We start from the raw sequence: 25,337 nt of genomic DNA, 5'->3' as shown, positions 1-25,337 counted from the left end.
GAATTTTAAACCTGTTGAAATCGTCCCAAGAAGGGAACTAAGGTAGAAAGGAGAAAAATAGAGGGGATGAGCCAATTTGGGTTATAATACATAGATACATGGAAATGTTACAATGAAACACCCTGTATAGCTGCCTTAAAGAAACAAAAATGTCATTTTTTCAAAAACAGAACAAAAAGGCAGAATAGGTCCTATGGGGGGGGTGGTAGCAGTGGGAGGGGGAGGACATAAGAAAAGGGTGAAGGAGAGTGAATATGGTGGAAATACTGTGCACTCATGAATGAAAACAGAACAATGAGACCTGTTGAAACTATTCCAGGAATGGGGGAGGGGGAATAAAGGAGAACGATGGAGGGGGTGAATTCAACTATGATATATTGTAAGACCTTTGGTAAATGTCACAATGTACCTCCAGCACAACAATAACAAAAAAGTAAAAATAAAAAAGGAGAAAAGACAGAAATCTGTCTCATTCAAGACAGAACAAGAGCAAGAGTGAAGGGACAGAGGATAATAAGGAATAGCACACCCTCAGCATGGCAGGTAGGATGAGAAATGAGTCTGGAAGAGTAGGTTTGAGGCAGATCATGAAGTGTCTTGAATACTTATAGAGGACTTTAGAGTTTAGCCTGTAGATATAACCAAAGAGGAATCACTGAGTTTTTGAAATGGATAAAACATGTTAAGCTATCTTTCTGGAAGGACAACATGTTGTCAGTGTGGAGAATTAATTTCAGTACTAGAAGAGAGTGGAGGCAGGGGGATCAAGTAGGAGACTCTCGTCTAGGTGACAGATAATGAGGGCGTGGACCAGGAAGGGAAAATAGGCATAAAGAAAAGCTAAATTGAAACCAGAAATAGGGTTCCTACCTTCCGTACCTAAGAAGTAAATTTCAGGAAAAACTGAAAATATTTTATGAGCATGATCTATTTGAGTGTTTTATTACCTAACAGTACTAGGCCAGAAAACAATTAGATGTTTTAAGCCTCTGTTGGGCTGTGGTCTGTTAGGAAACATCCAAAGCAGAATCTCTAGGTTGTTGTGACTGATTAGGAATATGCAATGAGGAGCCAGACTCCAGGGTTTGGGGGCCTTTGTGACTGGGTAGAGCTGGACTTGTTGGAGTGGTGTAGGTGCTGTCTGGGCATGTTGAGTGTGTGAGGTGCTGGGAGACACCCAAGTGGAGCCATCTGGGAGGCAATTGGATATATGGGCCTAGAGCCCAGGACAGAGATCTGAGCTGAAGATGGTGATCTGGGAGTTGCCAACTTGGAGACAGAGGTGAAGCCATGGGGCAGATGAGATCACCTGGAGACAGTGTGAGGAATAAGAACAACAACAACAGCCACAAAGAAAAAAACCACTGAGGCTAGAACCCTAAGGAAGATCAAATTTGAATGATGGGCAGAGCAGAAAAAGCCCACGAAGGAGACTAAAAAGAACGGGAGTAGGAAGTGTGTGTGTGTGGGGGGGAGACAAGAGAATGGTTGGAGGAAAAACTGGAAAACAAGGAAGAGGTTTCAAGAAGAAATAGTCTACTCCAGAGAAGATAGACAAATGGCCAAGAAGACAATAAAAGATGCTCGGCGTCATTAGTCATTAGAGAAATGCAAATCAAAACCACAATGAGGCCCTGCTTCACACCCACGAGGATGCATATAATTAAAAAGATGGAAAATAACAAGTGTTGGCTGAGATGTGGAGAAATTGGAGCCCTCATACATTGCTGGTGGGAATGTAAAAATGGTGCAGCCACCTTAGAAAACAACTTAGTGCTTCCTGAAAAAGTTAAACAAAATTACCAGGTGACCCTGCAGGTCCGCCCCTAGGCACATACTCAAGAGAATTTAATCATGTTCAAACTAAACACGTATACATATGTTCATAGCATCACTAGTCACAATAGCCAAAAGGTGGAAACAATCCAAGTGTCCATCAAGTGATAAACAAACAAAATTTATACTCATACAATGGAATACTATTCAGCCACAAAAAAGAATGAAGTAGTGATGCATGCTACAACATGGGTGAACTTTGAAAACATTATCCCTAAGTCACAGAAGCCAGACACAGAGGTCATGTATTATAAAATTCTATTTACTTGAAGTCTTCAGAATAGTCAACTCCATAGAGATGGAAATCAGATTAGTGGTTGTCAAGTGATGGGGCAGAGGCCAATCGGGAGTGAGTAACATCTATACGACCTAGACCAGAGTCTGGGTGTGTGACTTTGTCAGGCACATAGCTCTAAGAGGTAGCCTAGGGGATGGCTAGTGTCTCCTTTAACATTCTCTGGGAGTTCAGTGGTAGTGGTCCATCTGAACTCAGACTGAGGCAAATGGAAAAAAGAATACCAAACATCCCCATTGGTGTCAGAATCTCAAATGAATAGGACCAATGACATACCTGGTGCGACAGGGGGCAGGTCTCATTTACCCAGGATTTGGTACCTGTCCTGAACGCACCCAGGGTGAGGGTGATTTCTGAATTAGGATTTGAGACAGGAGGTCAGGAGGGTAGGGACTGTTTGGGAAAGGCAGTCATGACAGGAAGAAGTGGAGGCGTTCCAGGTCTGGACTGAGCACAGCAGCAGCAGGCCCAGGCCTCCCACGTTCGGTCCTGGTAGTATGGACCCAGTGATGGAGGCCAGAAGTGGAGCAGAGTTGACAAGCTCTGGTGGAGAGGTGGGGATAGAGGCTGGGGAGGGGTGAGCCCATGGGGCAGGGGACACAGGAGAAGTTAAGAGGCTGAGGGCCGAACCCTGGCGTATTGAAGAGGCTGGCAGAGAAAATGGAGCATGAAAAGGATTCTGAGTGACAGGACGCATGGGGGGAGAGTGACAAAGTGTCACCGATGATTGGATAGGATGAGTGAAAAGAGGCCTTTCCATTTGGCCACACTGGAGGGCATCTCTGTTCCTGGGTTAGAGGACAGGCCAGATCAGGAGGGGAGCCTGCTTCTTCTCCTTGGTCAAGGGGAACTGAAGGAGCTGTGACTCAGTGGCTCAGTGTCCCTCCTTGCTAGGCTCTGGTTCAACATTCTTGTGACTCAACTCTTCCTCACACTGGGCTCTAGTCACTGACTCCTGGCAGTCCTGGCCTTTAGATGGTGACGTGCTGGAGGGTCTCTGCTAATTCTGGCTCCCAAAGAGCCTTGTGCCATGTTTGCTCACAGCTGGCTGGAACTCTGCTGTACCAGCCACCTGTCCAGGGCTGAAGTAAAGGCCATGGTGCATGTCTGTGACCTCGGGACCTGGTGTGGTAGGACTTCTTTCCATTGGTGGATTTTTTAGCTCCATCACGCCCTCTCTCCTTTCCTGCTTCCTCCCGTTCATTCTTCCTTACTTCAACAAATGCTTATTTTTCTTTATTTATTATAAATTTTGTGGTGCTGGGGATTGAGCCCAGGGTCCTGCACACGCTAGGCAAGCTCTCTATTGAGCTACATCCCCAGCCCTTATTTTTTGAGATGGGGTCTCACTTTGTAGCCTCCGCTGGCCTCAAAGTCATAATCTTCCTGCCTCAGCCTCACAAGTGCTGGGAATATAAACATGCATCATCACACTGGGCTATTATAATATTTTAATTAAAAGTAAATCTCAGATACCGAAAATCTCATAAAACACGTGTATGGCTCAGTGAGTTCTTACAGTGTAAGACAAATACCCTTGTCACTAGCACCCAGGGCATGAAATAGAATGTTGCCAGTCACACAGACGTTTTTCCATCTGCCCCTCCATTCCCCTAAATGTAATGCCTGGCGTCTTCTTTTGTGTTTGATGGAGACAGAGTCCCCGTTTTCTGAGCAATTGCTTCCTGTCTGCGCTAAGCATGATTTTGCATTTTATCTTGTTGAGTCATCACAGCGACACTATGAATTCAGTTCCATTATCATCCCATCTTAGAGGTACACGAGCCGAACTTCAGAACGATGTGGGTTTGTGCAAGCACATGGTGTGGAAGGCAGGAGTTTAACCCTGCTGTGTGGCTTCCACGCCATGTCCTATGCGTCCCCCCTCCCTCTACACAAGTTGCATCTACCAGCTGGGCTCCTTGAATAACATCCTAAGCAAGAGCCTGCCTTATCTGTCTCCAGCTTGCCTGCTTCCCGCCTGCTGCTTGCCTGACTTTGGTGGGATAGTAGCTGACATAAAACTAAATTCAGTGGCCTCCCCAGTGGGGAAAATGGTAAGGCCAACCATTACTGACACAGAGGCTCTATGGGGCTGAATTTTGCTCTGTGGTCCTAGCCAGGCCTTTCTTGGATTCCTTAGAGAGGGAGGGATGAAGAGAAAGGGAGGGGTGAGAAGGGAGTGAGGGAGTAAGGGAGAGAGAAGAGAGAAGAGAGAGAGGGATGAAGAGAAGAAGGATAAGAAGGAGGGGGAGGAGGAGAAGGGGGAGGAGGAGGAGGAGAAGAGAAACCATCAACACATTTGCAACTGCCTATAATTCTGTAATTCTCCCCTTGTCGTCTGATGCTAACGTCCCTCCATTACCCAGTGGGAAAATAAACAGTGTATGGCCACACCAGCTAAACTGTTTAACTACGTATGTTGGAAAGAATGACATTTGTGTACATTCCCAGAAGACACGGATTAAAGAAATGACCTTTCCCTTGGTGTGAAACTGATTTGTTGTGCATTGGAACTCTGATCACTTCAGTTGGGCCAGGCATTTTGTTGCTCCTATGTTTATGTCTAAGACTGGAGGTGAGGCTGAATGAAGCGCCACAGTAGGTTGGATTGATTTGTATATTAGCATTTTCTAAAACTCAACATATGAAATATATTTCCAAAGAAGTGTCTCTTCCTGTCGCCATTCCTGGTATTCGCTGGATTTATTCGAATGTAAATGTATCTGAAAACATCAAAGGAATAACAAGAGCGATCTTTGCTATGAGTCAGAGCAGGGAAAAAATGTCCACAGATCAACAATGACCCAGGAACATCATTTATGGGTCTGGTGCTCTCTTTTTGTTATAATTAAAAACCTCTGGAACCAGAAAAAAGTCATGGAAGTAAATGGCAGGTGTCACATTGTGAAAGCTTTATTAATTACTAATCCGTAAACTTCATTGATTCTTAATTAACTTCATTATAATGTTTCTTGGCATTTGGGCTGTTAGCTAAAACACAAATATATTCAGATTGTGCCCTTCCTGTTATTTTCAAATATGCTACAGGTATTTCCGTACTAATCAAAATGTTCAAAACACAGAGTGCTTGTGACATGGCAGAGTGAGTGGTTTGCATGTCCAAGGCCCCGGGTTTATCCCCACCACCAAAAAATAAAACTTCTCTCTATTTATTTAAGTTCTGGGAACTCTTGGCTGAGTTTTCTTGAATACCAAAGAGTCAGTCCAGATTGGTTATGGCTCTGAGGAAAGACTTATCGTCTCTTGAATTTGAAAGAAAGCATGGGCGTGAAAGGCTCCCACACCTCCAGTTTTGAAACTGCAGCGTGAGTTCTCCCAGTCACCGTGAAAGGGCCACAATTTGGGTTTGGGGCTGTGGTTTGGGTTATTTTTTTCTAAGATGTTTTTGGGGGAGAAACGAATCAGCAGAGAAAACCTATATGCCGTAGCAGTTAGAGAGAGAGAAGACCTCCAGTAGATTCCATATGCAACAGCAGTGAGCTCCTAGTGAAATAAGATCAGATGTTTATTTTCAAAATAATCTAACTTTGAACAAAATAATCTATTCAATCTAGTTGATTAACAAAAACTTGCTTAGACAACAAAATCACTATTTGTATAAAAATGCTTCTAACAGGAGCCCCCCGCCCCCGCCCCCTACCTCAGCTGAGGGGAATGCCAGTCAGTGGTCACCAAAAACTCTGGCCCTGCCCAGGCTCTGCTTATTTGCCTTGCTCGCTCCCTCCAGGCCCCTCTGCTCCTCACTAGCCCTCCCATCCACCTCCCAGGACACAGTGCTGGCCTAAGGTGGCCCCACTGGCTCAGACCTAGGCAGGAGTTAGTTGGAGCCAGGCCAGGTCCTATTACTTCTCACCATCTTCAAAGTCCTGATGCCGGTGACCTCAGAGCCAACCTGTGGGCCCTTTGGCTTGAGTTGAGCTCTTGGGGGGAGTCTTGAATTCTTCTTTCTTGGCACTTTCTTTACTCCTAAGTTGGAGTGGAGAAGCACAGAGTGGATTTGTTTTCCCATGCATTCCAAGCCAGCCGAGCCCCCTTCTCTCAGAGGACTGCTTCCGTCCTGTTATTCTTGGCTGGCCACAGCTGACTCAAATCCACCTTTTTATTATATGGGCTCCCAGCTGCTCTGTTGCAGTCACACTTTCCACGACAAACCGGCACCGCCTGTACTGTGAATTAGGTAGCTGTAAAAACACACAAGGAAGGTGCAAATTTGGTCATGTTTTATTCAAACTGGCCTGCTTGAAGTCTGCATTCCTTCCCCTTTGAGGCCTGACTGGTGTTTCTCAAGGTTGCAGATTTCTCAGACACAGAACTCTGCTTTTGGTGTCGTTTACTTAGGGATACCTGACAGCAGCCATCACTCAAGGGAGCCAAGAGCCAGGAAGCCCTGGTTCAAATACCCACTGGTATTTGAAGCGCACTGGGCCCATGGCAGTACAAGGACAGTGACCAGACAGAGCTGAGTGTTGAAATTGACTCTCCTAACACAGTTCATCGGACTCGCATAACGGGTTGTACATGTGGTTCTGTGGGGCATGATATGCAAGCACAAGTGATGGAGAGTTTATGGAAATAGCGTTGGCTCATCGAATTTCTGTATCGTCTTTAGGAAGAAAACTCTAGAAACGGGAGGAGGGAGAGTTTGTTGTTTTCTGCAGGAAGTCAGTTATTACTCTGGTGACATCTTTCACCAGCATTCTGTCAGGATAGCTGAGACCAGGGCTGTCTTTGTCTGATCTAGGGCCTGTGCCCACCTTAAACCAACTAGTCCCAGGACCCCAGGGTTCCTTCCAATCCAAGAGGACCAGTGAGCCTATCCATAGATGCTACCAGAATGTCTACCAGAGAGCGAGGCTGTCCAACACCAGCCCTCCTGGCTTCTCATCTACAGTTCTTCAGAGGGGCCTCACAAGAGCTTCTTGTTTCACTCGTCTTTCCTCTTTCCAGCTGCAGGAAAGGACTGGATTGGAGGTAAGATCTCTTATCCTCTGTCTTCTTCCATGCGCACCTCCCAGGGTTGTGCTATGGGGAGATGCAATAGGCCGAGCAGCAGTCCTTAACCTTGGCTGGAATCATTTGAATGGGGAGTTTTATTTTTAAATACTGATACCTGGACCCCAGAGATTCTGCTCTAACTGGACTAGGTTGCAGCTTGCACATTTGGAGTTTAGAAAGCTCCCCCAGCTGGTAATAGAATACAGTCCAGGCCAAGAGACAGAGTGTGTAGGTAATTAATAAGTTGGGGTAGGAATGTACGTTAGCCTGGCACGTATGAGGCCCAGGGTTCCATCCCCAGCACTAAAAAAATGTTTTTAAAGGTCATGCAAAATACTTTCAGGTTAGCACATTCTGAACCACTGTCAGGACAATTTCAGAAGCATCAGAACCAAAATTCATGTGGCTCACACTTGCCAATGGGTCTACTGGGAGTTCTCCATCCTGTCACAAAGCATTCCGGTATTCTCTGTAAGTTCTATGTTTCTATGACTTCTTATCAATAACTGGCTTCCCTCTCTGGGACAGCACAGTTTTCCTGGGCTCCAAAGCCTCACCCTAGGGAAACTGAGGCCTGTGCTGGCCCTGTTGGGCTCCCCTTTTTGGTATGTCACAGAGGGAGTAGACTTCACCTTAGGGGCCAGGTAAAGTCCCCACCAGGATGGCCCTTGCCTGAAGTTGTTTTCTGTGGCTGCTGTAACAAGTTACTATAAATTTTAGTGGATTAAAACCCACAGAAATGTGTTCTCTCACTTATCGGAAAGCCAGAAGTTCGAAGACAATATTTCTGGTCCCAAATCATGGGGTGGGAAGGGCTGTACCTCTACTGGAAGCTGTAGAGCTGCCAGTCTTCCTTGGCTTCTGGCCCATCCCTCCCATTTCTTCTTCCATGGTCACGATGCCTTCTCATTTGTCTGTGTCAAACTTCCTTTTATCTTCCTCCTGTAGGGACACTTGTAATTGCATCTAGGGGCCACCAAGATGGTCCAGGAAAATCTCCCCATCTCAAGACCTTGACTTCACACATCGGCAAAGGTCCCATACCCATGTAAGTAACAGTCTCAGGTTTTGGACTTTAGGATGTGAATTTCATTCTAAGAGCCATATTTCAGACCACCATACCTCCTGAAGGCAAGCCATTGAGAGGGATGAGCCAGTGCTGTCAGAGGAACGGTCCCCAAGGGGTTGTTAAAGCCTTGGGGAGGAATCAGGGTGCAGAAAGAAGTGGTGGGCTGAAGGCCGCAAGGTCAGGAGTGAAGAAGTGTTTGGTCTGGACACTTCTGCAAACAGCTGGCAGTGGGGATGCGTAGAGGTGGGGAAGGAGGCTTGTTGCCTGTTTCTGATAAATGCTTCATGGAGCTAAGAGGAGAAGCAGGCTTGATAAGTCTGTGTGACGTCTACAGAGATGGCAGTGACAAACCCACTTTCCCCGGGAGTGGCTAGATGGGCACCTCCCATATCTCCATCTTGTTTTTGACCTTAGGCAGGGTTGACCATTCATGACAATGACAGGTCTCCTCGAACATTCCTTTCAGCCCCATAATTGTCCCCATTGGCCATTCCTTCTGAGGCTCTTGCCCGTGGCCTTCTTCACAGTAGACATTCTCATGCCCCCAACCCAGCTCCTTCATGGTCGACTCTGTTGCAGGGAGGGAAGCAAGACCTTGGGGATGAAAATTCAAGGGTCCCTTGGACTCCATACTGTAGTAGTTGTTGTTATTCTTTGTAATAAAGAAGATGGGGTCAGTGTCGAGCATGCTGTGGAAGCATTTACAGTTTGACCCTATGTTTATAAAATGTTTCCAGTAACCAGTATAATGCACTGTGGACTCGGTCAAAATGATTTTTTTCTCCAGTTTTGGCTTTTTTATAGCCATTAACATATATTTTAAGAAGCTAAATATTAATATCACATTTAATCCTTTACCATTTCCAAATCGCTAGAACAACAAGATAGCACCTTTTCCTTTGGCTAAACCAAAAACCTCATGGTGACATCTGAGTTGAAGACATCCACATTCTTGGGTCTGACTGTGTCTCTGGATAGCAGGAAGAAGAGGAAGTATTTCCGGATGTACCATCTTACCGTGTCGGATGGGGCTTTGTAAGAGGGATTGAACTAAGGACTCTTATTTTGATACCACTGGCCATGCATGCAACTCACAGCTCACACACAAGTCTACCTAGCCAGCCAATTTGCCCCGGGAGCAGGAGGAAAAGGGATGCCCACTTCGGGAAGGACCAGTGCGGTCCACACTGGTTTGGATGTTGCCTTTGCAGGGCTGGAGCTGAGTCTCCAGAGGCCGTGCTCTGATTCCCACAGGGATAACTCTGAGGGCATCTGGAAAACCAGTGTTTGAACCTTGCACTCAGTGAGGCACACAGGGCCAGGTGTGTGTCAGGGAAGGTGCAGGCAACGTGAAGGCCACAATGAGCATCAGACGGTATCTAGTTCTGGTGGCCTCTTGGATGGAATCATTGTGTCAATGTTTTGTTTTGGGCCAAGTAGATTTTTTTTCAACTTTGAATGACTTCTCAATATTTAAGATGTGTGCTTTTGGCCTCTTGTGAAAAACCAGCATCTGGTTGCCATGGATCCTTGTTACCCTGTGACAACATTGAGTCGGAGTCATTAGATACTGCTCCCTTGAGATGGGCCACATGTCAGATTCACCACAGCCATTCCTTGGTCTGGCCTCCCTCATGCCTGCTGGGCCCCAGGGGCATTTGAGTTTGCAACTGGGGCTGAAGTTCAAACTCCTTCTCTGACACGAGGGAGCTGAGTCACAGACAGCAGGGACTTGGAGATAGAAGACTGCTGTCTGAACTTGGCTCTGCCCCTCAACCTGTTGTGTGGCTGTGGCCCAATGAAGTCCCCTTTGTGTAAAATGGGTATGACCAAAGCACAGATTAAATGAGATGAGGCATGTGACAGCACTTGGTCTGGGCACACAGTGAGTAGGTGTTCAGTGACCCTAATCATCCGTCTTGCTCCCTTTTCCAATACACCATGGGACCTTTCCAGATAGTTCTGAGAAAGAATGGAGGTGACATGGTGTCAGCAAGATTGCCTTCAACAGCCACCAGGCCACCTCCTTTCCTTCCCTTCCCTTCCCTTTTTTTCCTTCCCTTCCATTGCCCTTCTTTTCCTTCACCTTCCCCTCCCTTCCATTCCCTCCCCTCCCCTTCCTCTTCCTTTTCCTCCTCTTCCTTTCCCTTCCCTTCTTTTCCCCTTCCCTTCCTTTCCTTTCCCTTTCCTTTCTTTCCCTTTCCTTTCCCTTCCCTTCCCTTTCCTTTTTTTTTATTAATTGTACAAAATAACAGGTTTCACTATGACATTTTCCTACTTACATGCTATGCATTTGATCACATTTATTCCCTTATCACCTTTCTCATCCTCCCCCCTCCACTGGTCTTCTTACGTTTGTGGTTTTTAAATTTACATGCGGGAAAGCATGTAATACATCTCTCTGAGTCTTATTTCATGTAACAAGATGGTCTCTGGTTTCATCCATTTTCCTGCATGGCATGAATTTTGTTCTGCTTTCATGCTTTTATTGAGATATATATTTTTTCTTTTTTTTTTTGTGGTGTTAGGGATTGAAACCAGGGCCTTGAGCTTGCTAGGCAAGTGCTATGCCTAGGCTACACCCCGGTCCCAATTCCCCCATTTAAAGCGTCTAACTCAGTGGTTTCGAGTGCACTATGTTGTTAATTTTTCTTGAATTGTGGTAAAATACATAGAACATAAACCTTGCCATTTTAACCAGTTTGAGTACAAAATTTAGAGTCATTAATCACACTATGCTGTGCAACCATCACCACCACCTGTTTCCAGAACTCTTTCATCATCCCAAACAGAAACTCCGTAAGCATTAACAATCAACCTGTGTTCTTCCCTGTCACAGCCTCTGGCAACCTCTGATCTACTTGTTTCTATTAATTTGCCTATTGTGGATACTTCATAAAGGCAGAATCATACAATATTTGTCCTTTTGTGTTTGGCTTCTTTCAGTTAGCATAATGTTCTTTGGGCTCGTCCATGTTGTAGCACATATCGGTGTTTTATTTCTTTTCATGGCTGAATAATATTCCGTTGTATGAATATATCACGTTTTGTTTATCCATTCATCTGCTGGTGACTCTTGGTTTGTTCCCACCTTCTGGTTATGGTAAATAATACTGCAATGAACACTGGCATACACTTGAGCCCTGCTCTCAATTCTTTTGGGTGTATACCTAGGAGCTGAATTGCTGGCTCCCATCTTCCCTCAGTGTTGACCATTTTGAGAAATGACCAGATTGTTTTCCAAGCAGCTGAGCAATTTTACATTCTGACCAGCATGTAGGAGAGTTCCAATTTTCTACTCACTCACCATCACTTATTAATTTTGAATATTTTTATTAGAGCTATCTGAGCGGGGGTGAAGTGGTATCTCATTGGAGTTTTCATTGTGCTTTTGATTTGCATTTTCCTAACGGTGAATGCTGGCGAATGCATCTTTATACATGCTTATTGGCTGTGTGTGTGTGTGCGTGTGTGTTCGAGACAGGGTATCAATATATAGCCCAGGCTGGCCTTTAGCCTACAGTCCTCTTGCTTCTGCCTCCCAAGTAGCTGAAATTATCCATGTGTATCACTGCACGGGGTTCCTTTGCCTTTCTTGGTGGTGCCGTATGGGGGACTGAATCTTGGGCCTCATGCATGGTAGGCAGTCACTTTCCACTGAGCCACATTGCCTATTTTTGATTGGGTTATGTCTTCTTATTGAGTTCTAAGAATGCTATATGTATTCCAGATCCAAGTCTCTTATCAATGGCATGATTTGAAAATGTGTATTTTCACTCTATGGGTCATCTTTTCATTTCCTTAATGCTACCTTTTGAAGCACAGACTCTTAGCTTTCCTTTTGTTGCTTGTGCTTTTGGTTTTCTATCTAAGTAACCGTTGCCAAATCCAAGGTCAGAAAAATTTACCCCAAAGAATTTTTAAGCTGTAGCTCTTACATTTAAGACTTTGATCCATTCTAAGTTAATTTTTGGGTAGGGTGTGAGGTAGGGGTTCTAACTTCCTTCTTTTTTTGTGGTGCTGCAGATTGAATCCGGGGCCTTGTGCATGCTGGGCAAGTGGTCTACAACAGAGCTACACGCCCAGCCCCCATCTTGCTTCTTTTGTGTGTGGATATCCACTTGTCTCAGCACCATTTGTTGGAGAGATTATTCTTTCTTTTGAACCATCTTGACCCCATTGTCAAAAATCATCTGACCCAGGATATATATGAGTTCATTTCTAGACTTTCGGTTCTGTTCCATTGGTCTATATTTCAGTGCAGTGCCAGTACCACACTGTCACGATCCTGATCGTCATTGCACTGGAGGAAGTTTGGAAATGGGGAACTGTGATTTTCTAACTTTACTTTTTCTTTTTCAATATTCTTTGAGCTACTCTGTGTCTTTCACATTACCATATGAATTTTAGGATCACATGTCCACTGCTGCAAAAAAGCAGAAACAAACCCAAGCTGGGATGCCGATGTAGATTTGTGGACTGTGCGGCACACTTGGGAGAGCATTACTCTCTTTACCCCTTTGCTCTTTTTCAAGAGCAGCAGGCCAGGCTAGCTGCCCCATCAGTGCCAGGCCTCTGGGCTGGCAGGCGCTGTAATAGCCAGAGAAGCCAATCACTTGTGCATTACTTGAATTCAATCTTGGTCCTAGGCTGCACCGTGTACTACAGATGTCACTGGCTACAAGTCACTATGGAGCACTTCAAATGTGGCTAGTCCAAAGAGAGACGTTATATTCACTCCTGATTTCAAAAATTTACTTCAAAAACCTAAGTGGAAAATAATAATATGTTCCTAGTAATATTATTGTCGATTACGTGTTGAAATTATAATATTTAGATTCACTGGTTTATATAAGATGTTAAAGTTATTTTCACCTGTTTCTTCTTAGTTTCTGTTTTAAACGTGGTTGCTGGAACATTTAAAACACTATCTGATCTGTACTATATTTCTATTGGTCATAACCAGTCTAAAAATTCTTACCATGAATTTCGCCTAGAAGCACTATGCTAGGAGATTTAAGATGTCCTTTTCCCTGAATACCTGGCAAAGTCTTTTGTGTAAGATAGCCTTCGCTGTGCAACAAGCTACTCCCACATGTAGCGGCTTTAAAACACTTTATTGTCACATGGTTCTGTGGGTGAGGAGTCCGAGTGTGATGCAACCAAGCGTTGGCCAGGCCTGCATTTGACTGAGGTTTTGACTGAAGGTGGATCTGCTTCTGCTCTCACTCTCCTGGCTGATCAGCCTCTGGATGGCTAGGGGACAGATGCATCAGCTCTGCACCATGCGGACTCCTGCAGTACAGCACGCAGCGTGGCAGCTGAGTGAGTGAGAGCACAAGAGAGTGAACGAGGCGGAAGCCACAGTCGTTTTGTTTTTAAATATGGACAAACGTATATAAGCAAGCTGTGTATTTTATTTAACCTAATCTCATCCCTTTTGCTGCACCCTATTCATTAGGAAAAAAAAGTCATCAGATTCACTCTCTATTCAAGGAGAAGGGGTTACACAAGGGGATGAATACCAAAGTATCATTGTCAGTGACCACAAACACTAGCTACTATAGCGTGTCTGTACATGGCTTTGTGTTTTTTTTTCTTCCTGCAGAGCCCTAAGCTTTCATCTGGTTTTCAAAGAAGCCTTTGACTACCTCTTAGCCAAAAACTACTTTAGAAACTAATTTGGACAGTCTGGGATTGGTGGTTCATGCCTATAATCCCAACTACTTGAAAGGCAGAGAGGTAAGAGGATTGCAGTCGGAGGCCAGCCCTGGCAAAAAAGTACGAGACCCTATGTGAAAAACAAACAAAAAAGAAAAAGGACTGGGGTTTGGCTCAGGTGGTAGAGCATTTGCCTTGCAAGCATGAGGCTCCAAGTTCAGTTTCCAGTACTGCCAAAAAACCCTCAAAAAACAAAACTGATTTGCAGGGAATTAAAATGGAGGTTTGGACTAAGGAAGTTTTTTGTTCTGTTTTGTTTTTTTAAACAAAATTTCAGTGCTAAACACAATGTATAACCATTTGGCGTCAGCTTTAAAAAATGGAAGGAAAGAGACCCATATAGGATAAACACTCAACATATACTTAAGTGAAATGATGAAACAACCACAAGGTCTATTTTCTCACAATTCATGTAGTTTTTTGCACAGTCCATTAGATTTTCTGAGCTACAAATGTTCTGTGATCTTACCATGGCTAGCCACCTCTCGGAAAGGTCCCGTGGTTTTCTGTGGTTTTCCAGGGTCTGGAGCCTCCTCTGGAGGAGCTCAGTATCGTCCTATATTCTTCCAGGTAGGGTTCCCCACACTTAAGGAACGTTTAGGGTATCTGGGGAGGGTACACTGAGGCCCAGGTAATACCATTTTTCCATGGCCCCATTATTTAGCATTTCAGGAGTTAAAGCTCAAATCCAATTAGTTTTTACTGGAGGGAGGGTATTAGTTTCTCCTCACTTAAGCTTCCTGCCTTTGTCAACCTTTCTTCTCAGTCCTAAGAACCAAGTGTGTGAACCTCTAAGAGCTGAGACTTCCAGAGAAGGGCCTTGGCCAGGCCCCAGTGATGGGGGTGGACAAAAAGGGAATGGCCAGTTTCCTTATTTTGCCAGCAAGTACAAGTGAAAAGCATAGCACATTGGGCCAGATATGCTGTTATTCTTGGAAAATGCTTTCTGGAATCAGCAGTTGAATTCTGTCTCCCTGTAATGAAGGGCCGAGCAGACGTGTGAGCAACAGGTCTCCAGATAAATGCACTGCTAAGCTCACAGAGGGAGAGGCGGGAGCTCGCGCGTGAGTTGCCGCAGAAGAAAAGACCATGCTCTTGGAGCAAATGTGATTTTCTTCTCCATGGCCCCTGAAGTGAACCTCCATCTGTTTCTCTAAGGAAACTTCACGTCTTTTAGGAAATGCCATTCTAATGGGCTCTCTATCAACTGCTCTAGTAGCCTTTAGGTAATTTAAAGAGACCACAAGATAGCCATTGGTCCATGACTGTCGCCAGCACTAGTGACCAGTGGCTCTGAGATGGAAAGAGATAAATCCTGGCCTGAAAGACGCTGTCTTGTTTCTGAGACGTCTCATGCACTGGAAACTAAGAAAGCCCTTGGACAGGAAGCTGGGAGGACACAGGTTCTAGAACCATCCCACTGTCCCTCATTTACACTGGGTCTTTCTTTCCCCTGTGAGCTGAGGGGGGTGGGCTAGTTGACCTCCAGGGCCTGCCTGCTCTGTCCCTGTATGATTTCGGTCCCTTCTTGGGTGCCAAGTAGGACATGGCAGGGAGGAGGAAAGCCAGCCTTTGGGCCTGGGCTGGCGGCAGGAGGAGCTCTGCCAGTGCTCTCTCTCCTCAGTGTCCCACCGGCTCACAGCACTGGAACTGAACTTTGGGCACCTTCTCACCCTGCCCCTGGCAACCCCAGTTCCCCCATCTCTACCATCCAATGCAGCCACCTTGGTTCACAGCAGAAGAGCCGTGGGGGGCTGGGGCTGGAATCTACAGTCCCTGAGAGCCCAACCAGGGCCAAGAAATTCATTGCCCCTTGAAAACTGGCACCTAAGAGCCAACATGCCCTCAATCATCCGACTCATCCTTTTTTCCACTCTCTCTCCCAAATCTCAGTTATAAGAATGTCGAGTGGGTTTGGAATTATTACAAATAAAAAATGCCAGAAGATTTTTGGAGAAGAAACACTAAGCTCTGCAGCTTCCGCAGAACTCTCAGGGAGGAAGAATGTGGAAGGCACTTGAAACCAGTCCTGGCCAGCTGCCTGCTGCTTGGAAGCCCATGGCTTCATCTGGAATGTTCTGGAAGGCACCTCCAAGGCGTTCTGCAACTAAGGAAGGTGGGTTCAACTGCTCTAACAAGTACAACTGAAGGCCCACAGCAAAATGGGATCCTCAGAAGGCCTTTGGGCCAAGCCACATCTGCTTGCTGGGTCCCATCTCACCTGGGAATGTGGACTTCTAAGAGGACCTGGGCCAGATCGTGGGAGAAGGCCTGTGACTCACTGTGCTTCAGCACACAACAGGCCCAAAGGTGTTTTCTCAAGCAATAGGAGCAAGGCCTGTGGCTTGCAGACTAGGCGGGGAAGCCATGGAGCAATTCAGCTCAAAGGCAAGGAGACAGGAAGCACTGCAAAACTGCTCTGTGTGCGCCACACGCCCCTGCTGGGGTGGGGGGCTGGCTGTGGGGACATGAGCGGGTGGAGTTCCTGCTCGCTGCTGGAGAAAGTCCCTCTGTAACTGAAGTTCTCCTCAGGATTAATTGGGTGGCAGGGCCTGGCCAGCTTTTGAACATGAGTTACCTTTTTCCTTAGGTCTGTGGCTGGCTCCTAGCACAGGCTTCAGCTGTTCTGGTCAACTCTTGGGAGGCCTAAGATTTCCTCACAGTTTGACTGCATATAACGCAGCCTTCTATTAGACACTTCCCATCAGCGCCCCATGTCCTGCTGGGCTGTAACTGATATTTGTCCCCAAATCGTTGATGACTTTTTTTTGTGGTACTCGGGCTTGAATTCAGGGCTTCATGCTAGCCAGGCAGGCTCTCTACCACTGTCTAGCTAGCATGTCCAGCCCTACTGATGGCTTTTCAATGAGCACAATCACTCTTGTAGATTACCACTAATAGTTGGTGACTTCACTTGGAGCTGACTGTCTCCTGGTAATGAATGTTAACTGACAGCTATCCCATTGGCCTCCCCTCTTGCCCTAGCCAAGGGATGACTAATAAGACAGAAGTTGGAAGGCATTTGTGACAGAGGCTTGAGCCCTAAATACAAAAAGGTGGGGCCACTAGATTCCTACTGCCTTTTTACGCAGACTCAGACCACCGGTGAGACTTTCAAAAGACTATTTGAGGAGAAATAAATCAAGAGATGAAACAAGACAGAGCAGTAACAAGTTTCTGCAGTGGTCAGGTATGCTTTTTAGCCTTGACCATTTGTGAGTTTTCTATACTGTCCCCTTCAAAAGGAACATCGTTTCTAGGCACCAAATGAAGCCTGAGTGCTCAATTTTCAGAATCCATCTTAGTGCCTTCTTTCTGAAGGTGACTTCCCATCCTCAAGTGTGACATGCTTGGAAGGGGTGAGAAGGGGGAACTTTGGAAGTCCTGAACCTTTCCCTCTGACGTAAGTGTAGGAGAGTCCTGCCATGTGAAGACCACTACCGATTTGAGGTTGAGGAGAAAGGACCACCAGATAGGCTCCTGAGCAAGTCAGGAGATCCTGAGCAGTTACAAAGGTGCCAGAACACTGAGGGTTTGTCTCCTGATGCAAGCCATGGTGTACCTCATGCCTGGCTCTCCTCACATCTAAAATGCAGTACTTATTTTCTTAAACAACAACAATAACAACAAAAAACTCTAAGGGAGCTGGGTGTGATAACGCAGGCCTGGAATGCCGGGACCTGGGAGGCTAAGGCAAGACCATCATGAGTTTCAGGCTACCCTGGGCTACATAGTGAGACCCTGTCTCAAAAAAGCAAAACAACAACAAACAGAAAACAAGGGTTGTAAGAAGCCATTCAAAACACTTTCCTCTTTGTTCCCTCATGTAAGCCTCAGAACTATCTTAGACGTGGGCAGTACACCGCTCAATGAATCTACAGTGTCCTTAGTGACAATGGCTGTGACTGACTGGGTGATAGTGTGTGTGTGTGTGTGTGTGTGTGTTGGGGGCGGGGTTGCTGGCTACAACTTGTCCAGCATTCTAGGGTTTTCTCAAGACCCATGTGGGGGAGCCATAGATTTCATGCTATCGGGTGCCATAGGGCTAAATGAATACCTGATATCACAGGAAATAAGACTATCAACATTAGAAATAACCTTTTTATGGTGCTGGGGCTGGACCCAGGGTCTGTCTCCTGAATGCTAAGCAAGGAACCTACCGCTGAGCCCCAGAAATAATGATTTGACACAAGAAAAAAAAGCACTAAAGTTTATCAGCAACTTAAAGAGCTAAGGAGATGGAAAGTCACATCTGAAAAAGAGAATTTGTGGCAATCGGTTTGGGATAGGTTCGAATTCATTGGAAGCCCCGAGATATGTTTCAAATACTAGAAAGACGAGAGAGCCTTTGAGACCGAGCATAGTACAATGTGGTAAATTATTTGTGGTCCAACGGATCAATTCCATTGTTTTCTTTTTGTATATGTTCACACAAAATTTACTGATTTCCACAAATCCATCCAGTAAAATATACCGAACCAAAGCACCTTGGAAGGTACGTAATCTTTCCTTGATGATTTAGGACTTTAACTGATGTAAACAAGGAGTTCAGGAAGAAATTCATTCAGAAGTGCAGAGTCTGTGGCCAGTTGAAAACAGCCATGACCAAGTTCTGGAAAACTCTAAGGGAATAAAACTCTCTTGTTGGCAGAATGGCAGAAAACAGTATATTATTCTTAGTGACTAATGAATGCTTCCTTGGTAGCAGGTCACAGCTGCGATTGAATTTCACATTTGGGTGGTCCTGGTGGCCTCCTTGGTGTACAGGTGTGAGGGTCTACGAATCTACTTACTGGACACAAAGTGAGTGGTTTTCACCACATCTGCCAGAGCTGTGGTCACTCGAGTTGACATTTATTTCATGAACATCTCTGGTGCTACCATGTGTAAGAAAGAGTGCTGACTGCTGCAGGGATCTCGGGCTTGCTGGTCTCATTGACTGCAAGCCTAGTGACCATCTTTATTTGGAATTCCGTATTCTCCAGAAGCTTCTCTGATCACAGTATGGTGTTGGAAGGCTACGGGGCAGGACACACCTTGTGTCTTTCAGAAGGGTACAATCTTTGTCAACGGGGTGTCACAATGCAAGGAGTAAATGTCATCCTTTGTGAAGCGTGCCATGCTTCTACTTATTCCCTGAGAGTATAAAAATTCAAAACCAATTGGCACCAAGAGAACAAATCAAACCAACTGCAGTTAAATCCAAGGAGTCCATGGCCCATCACTCATTTTCTTGTTCAGGGTAAAGTCTACAGATTCTCAATTGTGAAACGTGTCTGTAAGCCGTCTCTAAGGTCCAGAGACAGGATGTAAGGCCCTGGCTGAGATAAAAATATGGACCACAGTCTCACACCAGGTACCCAGCAAAGATTACACCGGGACTGGGAGTATTTTTAGAGCCAGATCATCTCCTGCCTCCCCCACAAGTGACTTCTGTTCATTGTGGCCATTTTGGCTTGGAGGGGGCCAAGTGAGGGGCACAGCCTCCCAGTCTTCCCCGGGCACACAGCATGCAGGGGGTTACCTAATCCCACTGTGGGAGTCTGCTCGGCCTCCTGGATGGCTCAGTGCAGGTCCGTGTCTAGACTGATTACAAAAGCACCAACAAAACAAAACAAATACCTAACATCTTACAGAAAAGGCACGGAACCAAACAGCGGGGGTGAGCAGAACAACGCCCCTGTTGTGACAAGAAGTCTTCAGGAGGATGATGGAATTCCCGCACCCCAGGTTCTAATTTGTAAGGGCGACATTAAACGGCTCCTAACAGGCCCTGGCTTGAATGCATTAATTTGGAAAGGCAAGGTGTTTTGTTAGATAAGGGATTAAGAAAAAAAAAACAAACCCGCCACCAGGATCAGAACGAAGATCAGGTCTACCAACCCTCTGCAAAGGCGCTGGTTTCAGAAAGCAGCCACCAACCCAGTCATTTGTTAATTCTCTTTCAAAGGGACAAGCTGCGTAGCTTGTGATTGAAAGGGCTGCGATTGAGTCAGTCCTGACTTTGCTGTGTGGCGCTACACACGTCTCTAAACCTTCCTGAACCTCAGTTTCCACAGCTGGAAAAGGGTAGAAGTTGTTTATACCTTTGTTAAGTTGAAGCCTCCAACAAAGCAAAATAAATAAAACAATCCCATCTCCTAATGGTGACGTTCAAGAAAGCTCTAATTCCTCTGAAGTTCAAGTGTAGCTGGGCGGCGCGCGCGTACGTAACCAAGGACACACCGATCCTGGCGAAGAACACTAGGACTCCCTCAAGTACTCTCAACTCCTGTGCACCAGGCCCCGAGACGAGATGTCCCCACAGAGCCCATGGCTTCCCTGTCCCCGTCCCCCCTACTGCTCAGGGCATGCTTTGTCATCAGAGCTGGTGAGACAGGGCTCCTCTCCTGCTTTGCCTGATTCATTCATTTATTCCTTTGTAATCCCCAAAAACCTCTTCCATTTCCCTGTCTACGCAGGCAGCCACTCAAAGCTGTCAATGGATTTCCTTTAGCGTGCCTGTCTTTTTGTAAGTTGTGCTTGGTATTCTGTGTCTATATCTGAATTCATTCAAATGGTGAAAATGCTGTATAGCCCATCTGGTGTCCCGCCATTCTTACTCACTCGGGTAGGTTGTTCTGCTTTTGGATTTGTTTCCCTGTTCGGAGAGACAGGAGGCACTGCCATCTTGGAAGGGCAGGACACACATGAGCGGAAGGGTGGGTAGGTGACCAGCTGACATGGCTGTGTGCTTGGGCGTGTTGGGCTGGTCCCCAGCTGTGGGGTTTTACACAGCAAGGTGGCAAAATCCACTTTTCCATTTCTGACCCTTTGATGAAGGCGTGGCTCACGAGATAGCTCAGATACTACTGTTCTGCTTGCTTCTTTTCTTTCTTTCTTTCTTTTCCTTTTTTTTTTTTTTTTTGGTAGGCCTGGGCTTTGAACCCAAGGCTTCACACTTGCACTTGCACAGCAAATGGTCTACTGCTTGAGCCACACCTCCAGTCCATTTTGCTCTGTAAATAACCAGACGGGGCTTCACACACTATTTGCTCATTCTGGCCTCGAGCCACTATCCTCCCAATCGTAGCCTCCAAGCAGTTAGGCTGACAGGTGTGCGTCATTGGCACCTGACTTCTGCGGGGTTCTTCCTTAGGTGTTTATTTACAAACTCCTGGAATCTGGGTTCAATGCACTGGTGGACACCTTGGCTGATGGCTCGTTCAAAATGCAGTCCTGTGGTTCAAAGATGGCCATGACTGGCCGCCTAGCACCCCCATGACCACGGAGGCAGGTGTCCCGAGGGCTCTCAGCGGAGCTGTGGTGCTCGGAGCCTCCCCTCCTTGTGGACTGTGGGCCAGCCCAAATGGCCTCCATCTCCCTGCTGTTGGATGGGGGACTTTCCCATGGACAGCGCCACTAGTGACTCCACGGGTCAGTGCCTCACTGCACCAACTAGTATGTGCCTGACAACTGCTGTGAGGACATGGAGGATGGACTTCCTACAAAGGAGGTGACTGGGAGGCCATGGGCCGCCTGCTCACCTCCAGTTTTTATAGCTCCATCTTGCATCTGGAGCTGGCCAAGCTGTGGGAAGGCTTGCCAGCTCCATGTGTGACCTGGTGGCTTTCTCAGAAGTACACCAAGCTGAGAGAACCACGATGCTGGTCTTCTCCAAGATCCTTCGGGAATCTTGGTTTTTCCCACACGTGCTCCACACAGATGCTGATCTCATTTGTCACCGCGGAAGTCACCCTGAGACCTCAGGCTGTGTGGGGAGCTCTGCTCCTGCAGAACCTGCAGCTCTTGGGTGATCCGCCCCCCTGGTGGCAGGGAGCACCTGATGCCAGCTGTGATGGGGTTGAAAGGTCTGGGCTGGACTTTGGTGACTCCCTGCCATTGCCAGCTCCTAGCATGGACATCCTTTCCAGGTGCTTGTCCTTCAGCTCACCAACCTTGGCCTTCTGGGTGAGGAGAGCTCCCAGCCACGTCTGTTGCTCAGTGAGTTCTAGGTCATCTGGCTTTGCAGCTACTCTTGTAGGTGGGGGACCTGCCTTTGGCCCAGGGCGGGGTTGATGGTGAGCACTGGCAGCACTGCTTCTTCTGGGGCCCATGGGGACAGAGCTGATTCGAGCCCCAGCCTAGGCTTTGAAGGGTGCTGGGGCCCAGGCTAAGAAGCTCCCGCCACCATGCATGAGCAAGGCTGATGCAGCAACCAGATCCCAGGAGTCGCACTGTTTTATTTTGTTTTTTTGAGACAGGGTTTCATCATGTAACCCAGGCTGGCCAGCAGGATCCTCCTGCCTCGGCTTCCTGAGTGCTGAGATTATAAGTATGCACTACCACGCCCAGCCACACCACATCCTGCTGGTGTACCTACGGCTTATGGCTGCATAATAGTCCATGGTATGCCTCCTGCATATTATACCTCTCTCCTCTCTCATGGAGGCACCCGGGGCCCTGCAGTGCTTCACTGCCATGAGCTGCCTTGTGCATGGTCCCCTAGGACTTGTGTCACACTGTTCTGCTTCACTCCCTCTTCCCCCTTTGTAACCTGGGTAATTCCTGGTCTTTCTTCTACACTTTCATTTTTTTTATTTTTCTGTGGTACTGGGGTTTGAACTCAGGCCTCAGGCTTGCTAGGCAGGCTCACTATCACTTGAGTCACTCCGCAAGCCCTCTTCTACACTTTCTTCAAAGGTTTTATTCCAGGCCCACCGGCTATAACATGCATGCCGTTCTGCTCACCCATGCTTCCTGGGCACAGCCCTGTTAGATGTAATGTTTACTTTTGTTGCAATGTTTTGTTTGTCTGACTTCCCTGTGGATGTGAAATTCCAGAAAGGCAGGAACTATGTCTGTTCTGTCATATACTGTATCTCTAGTATATGACACAGGGTGTGGCACAAAGCATTGCTCAAAAATGCTTGTAGAATGAATACCAGATTCATTAGTTACTTACTAAGCACCAACTGCATGCCAGCCTTGTGCTCGATTTTTAATGTGACTCTTTCGAAGTTAACAGTTTCGTTTCTAAATACATAAAAACTGAACAAAAAGCTCGCTGACCCCCTGGCAAACCCAGTGCACCTTTTACATCGAAACTAGCACTGTGCACTTCCAAGAGGCCCCGTTAGAAGGGGATCATTGTGCCAGGGAAGGTGTCCTCTAATTTTCTGGAACTTTTCTTTGGGAAAAAAGAAAACTTCCATCATCCATAGCTGTTCTTTGCAGTCTTCCAGGGACTTGTTTGTTTCTTGAAGGCAGACTTGGGTTTCGGAAACAGCTGAAAGCTGCTTGGAAGCAAAACCAGAGAGTGAGGTGAGCGACGGAGCTGGAGTACCATGCTGCATCCAGACAAGGCGCGAGCATAAAGAAATGAGACCGGCTTGCTTGTGTGGTGCAGAAAATGGCTCAACAGCCATTCCAAAAGAGGGCTTGCAAACATGCCGAGGCCTTGGCAAGAAAAATGTTTCTCCACTCCAGCACACGCACACGCACGGGATATGTGTCTGGCACAATATGTAGACACATAAAATTAAAAAAAAAACCCTTGGAATTTAGGTTTTAAAAATCAATTGCACAAGTAATAGTGGAAGAGACCTGGCTTGGTAGCCTTAGCATCACCTTCTTGTGCGGTCAAGTTGCCCCCAAGTTCATGACGCATTAAGAGTACGGTGTGGCTGCAAAGCAAACGTCTGTGTTCTCACACTGCCCTGGTGCTGGTCCTGGGCTTTTGTGGCAATATAACCCGTCATCCACCGCTGCTTAGGCTCTGCCTGCACCCTGGGTCAGTGATGGGCTTAACGCCACCAGCCCGTTAGAGCATGGGGCAGGGCAGAAGGGACATGACGTGTTTAGAAGAGCAAATAAGCCAGGAGGGCAGCAGTGATTAAAAATGGTGAAGTTGAGCTGTGTGAAAAGTGGTTTCATCTAATTTCACGTTGCTCTTTACAGAAGAGCCACACGGATGGGTAGAGATAATAGGAAGATAGCCTTGGGTTCTACCTACTAAAGACTGGTTCATGGAGAATTGCGTTGCTGTAATGTTCTGTGCGTGAATTCATACATGGAGGAGAGAAAGGGGACAATGATCGAAGGGTCAAACATTTCATAGTAGGGGCCAGGGATTTAGGCAGTGATGGAGCACCTGCCTAGCCCGTGCAAGACCCTGGGTTCCATCTTCAGCACCACAAAAAAATTAATAGTGGATACATACAGCTGTGTTAGTCAGCTTTACATAGCTATAGCAAAACATCTGAGATATTATAGAGAAAGGGTTGATTTTGGTTCACAGTTTGGAGATTCCAGTCCATCATCAATTGATCCCCTCCCCTCATTGTTTGGGGTCTGTTTTGGGGCAGCACATCGTGGTGGTGAGAGCAAGTGGTGAATTAAAACCACTCACTCCATGGCCCAGTGAGAAAAGGGAGCAAGGAGGGGGCTGCGGATCCACAGAACCGTTCGAGGACATGCCCCAAATGACCTAAAGACCTCCTGCAAGGTTCCTTAGGTTCCACCACCTCCCAGTAGGTCTACACTGCGGACCAAGCCTTTAACACATGAACCTTTGGGGGACATCCAACATCTACGCTATAGTAATTGTGGGGCAAATGCCATTTTTAACCTTTGTCTAGTGATGTATTGTTAGAATTTTTTTTATTACTTTCCTGTGTTTCTTTTGTAATAACCTTTTTCCTTTGAACAAAATTTAAAGCTTAGAGGTATCCAGCAACCAAACAGGCTACTTTGTGACCTAGTGAGACAGCACGTTCCTGACACCAGTACTGGGCAGATGGACCAGCATCTACTTCCTTTTAGAACCAATGATGCTACAAAATGTAAGCAATAAAGAGATAAAAACCTTGTCTGAGCTTCCACTTTACAAGAGGGAAACAGGTCTACAGAGAAGTGGATGAGAAGGGTGCGTCAAAACGGTCAATTCCCTTGCCTCAACAGGGTGCAGAAGCACACATTAAACTGTCCAGTCTTGCTTGCAGGAGCAAAGCTTCTTGGTCTTGGAGTTGCCAATGATTTTTGGAAGATTAAATAAAAAAACCTTCCTGTGGAATGACTTGGGACAGTTACAAGATGGTAACTGGGATTTATACCGTCTTTCTGGTCTGGTCCTACTTGCAAGTCAGACTCAGTCCAAGGAGCAAAGCTTTCCAGTGTTTTGTAAACCAAAGACCGAAGGTTCTTATAAACCGCATTCAGATACAGAAATAAGGATGGTTTCACACCAAAGACAACCGGCTTCTTTCCCTTTTGAGTCTCACCCACCACTAGGAATCATGCAAGTTGAATTAGGAAATACAACTCAACAAAATGAAGTTTAGAAAAGCTAAACCAAACATTCCCAATTTGTGTTTGTGGGCATTTCTGCAAAGGACACAAACGGTACTGGAAACCTGT

This window comes from Castor canadensis, chromosome X (genome assembly GCF_047511655.1).
Source record: "Castor canadensis chromosome X, mCasCan1.hap1v2, whole genome shotgun sequence".
NCBI lineage: Eukaryota > Metazoa > Chordata > Mammalia > Rodentia > Castoridae > Castor > Castor canadensis.
This window is presented reverse-complemented; position numbering follows the sequence as displayed.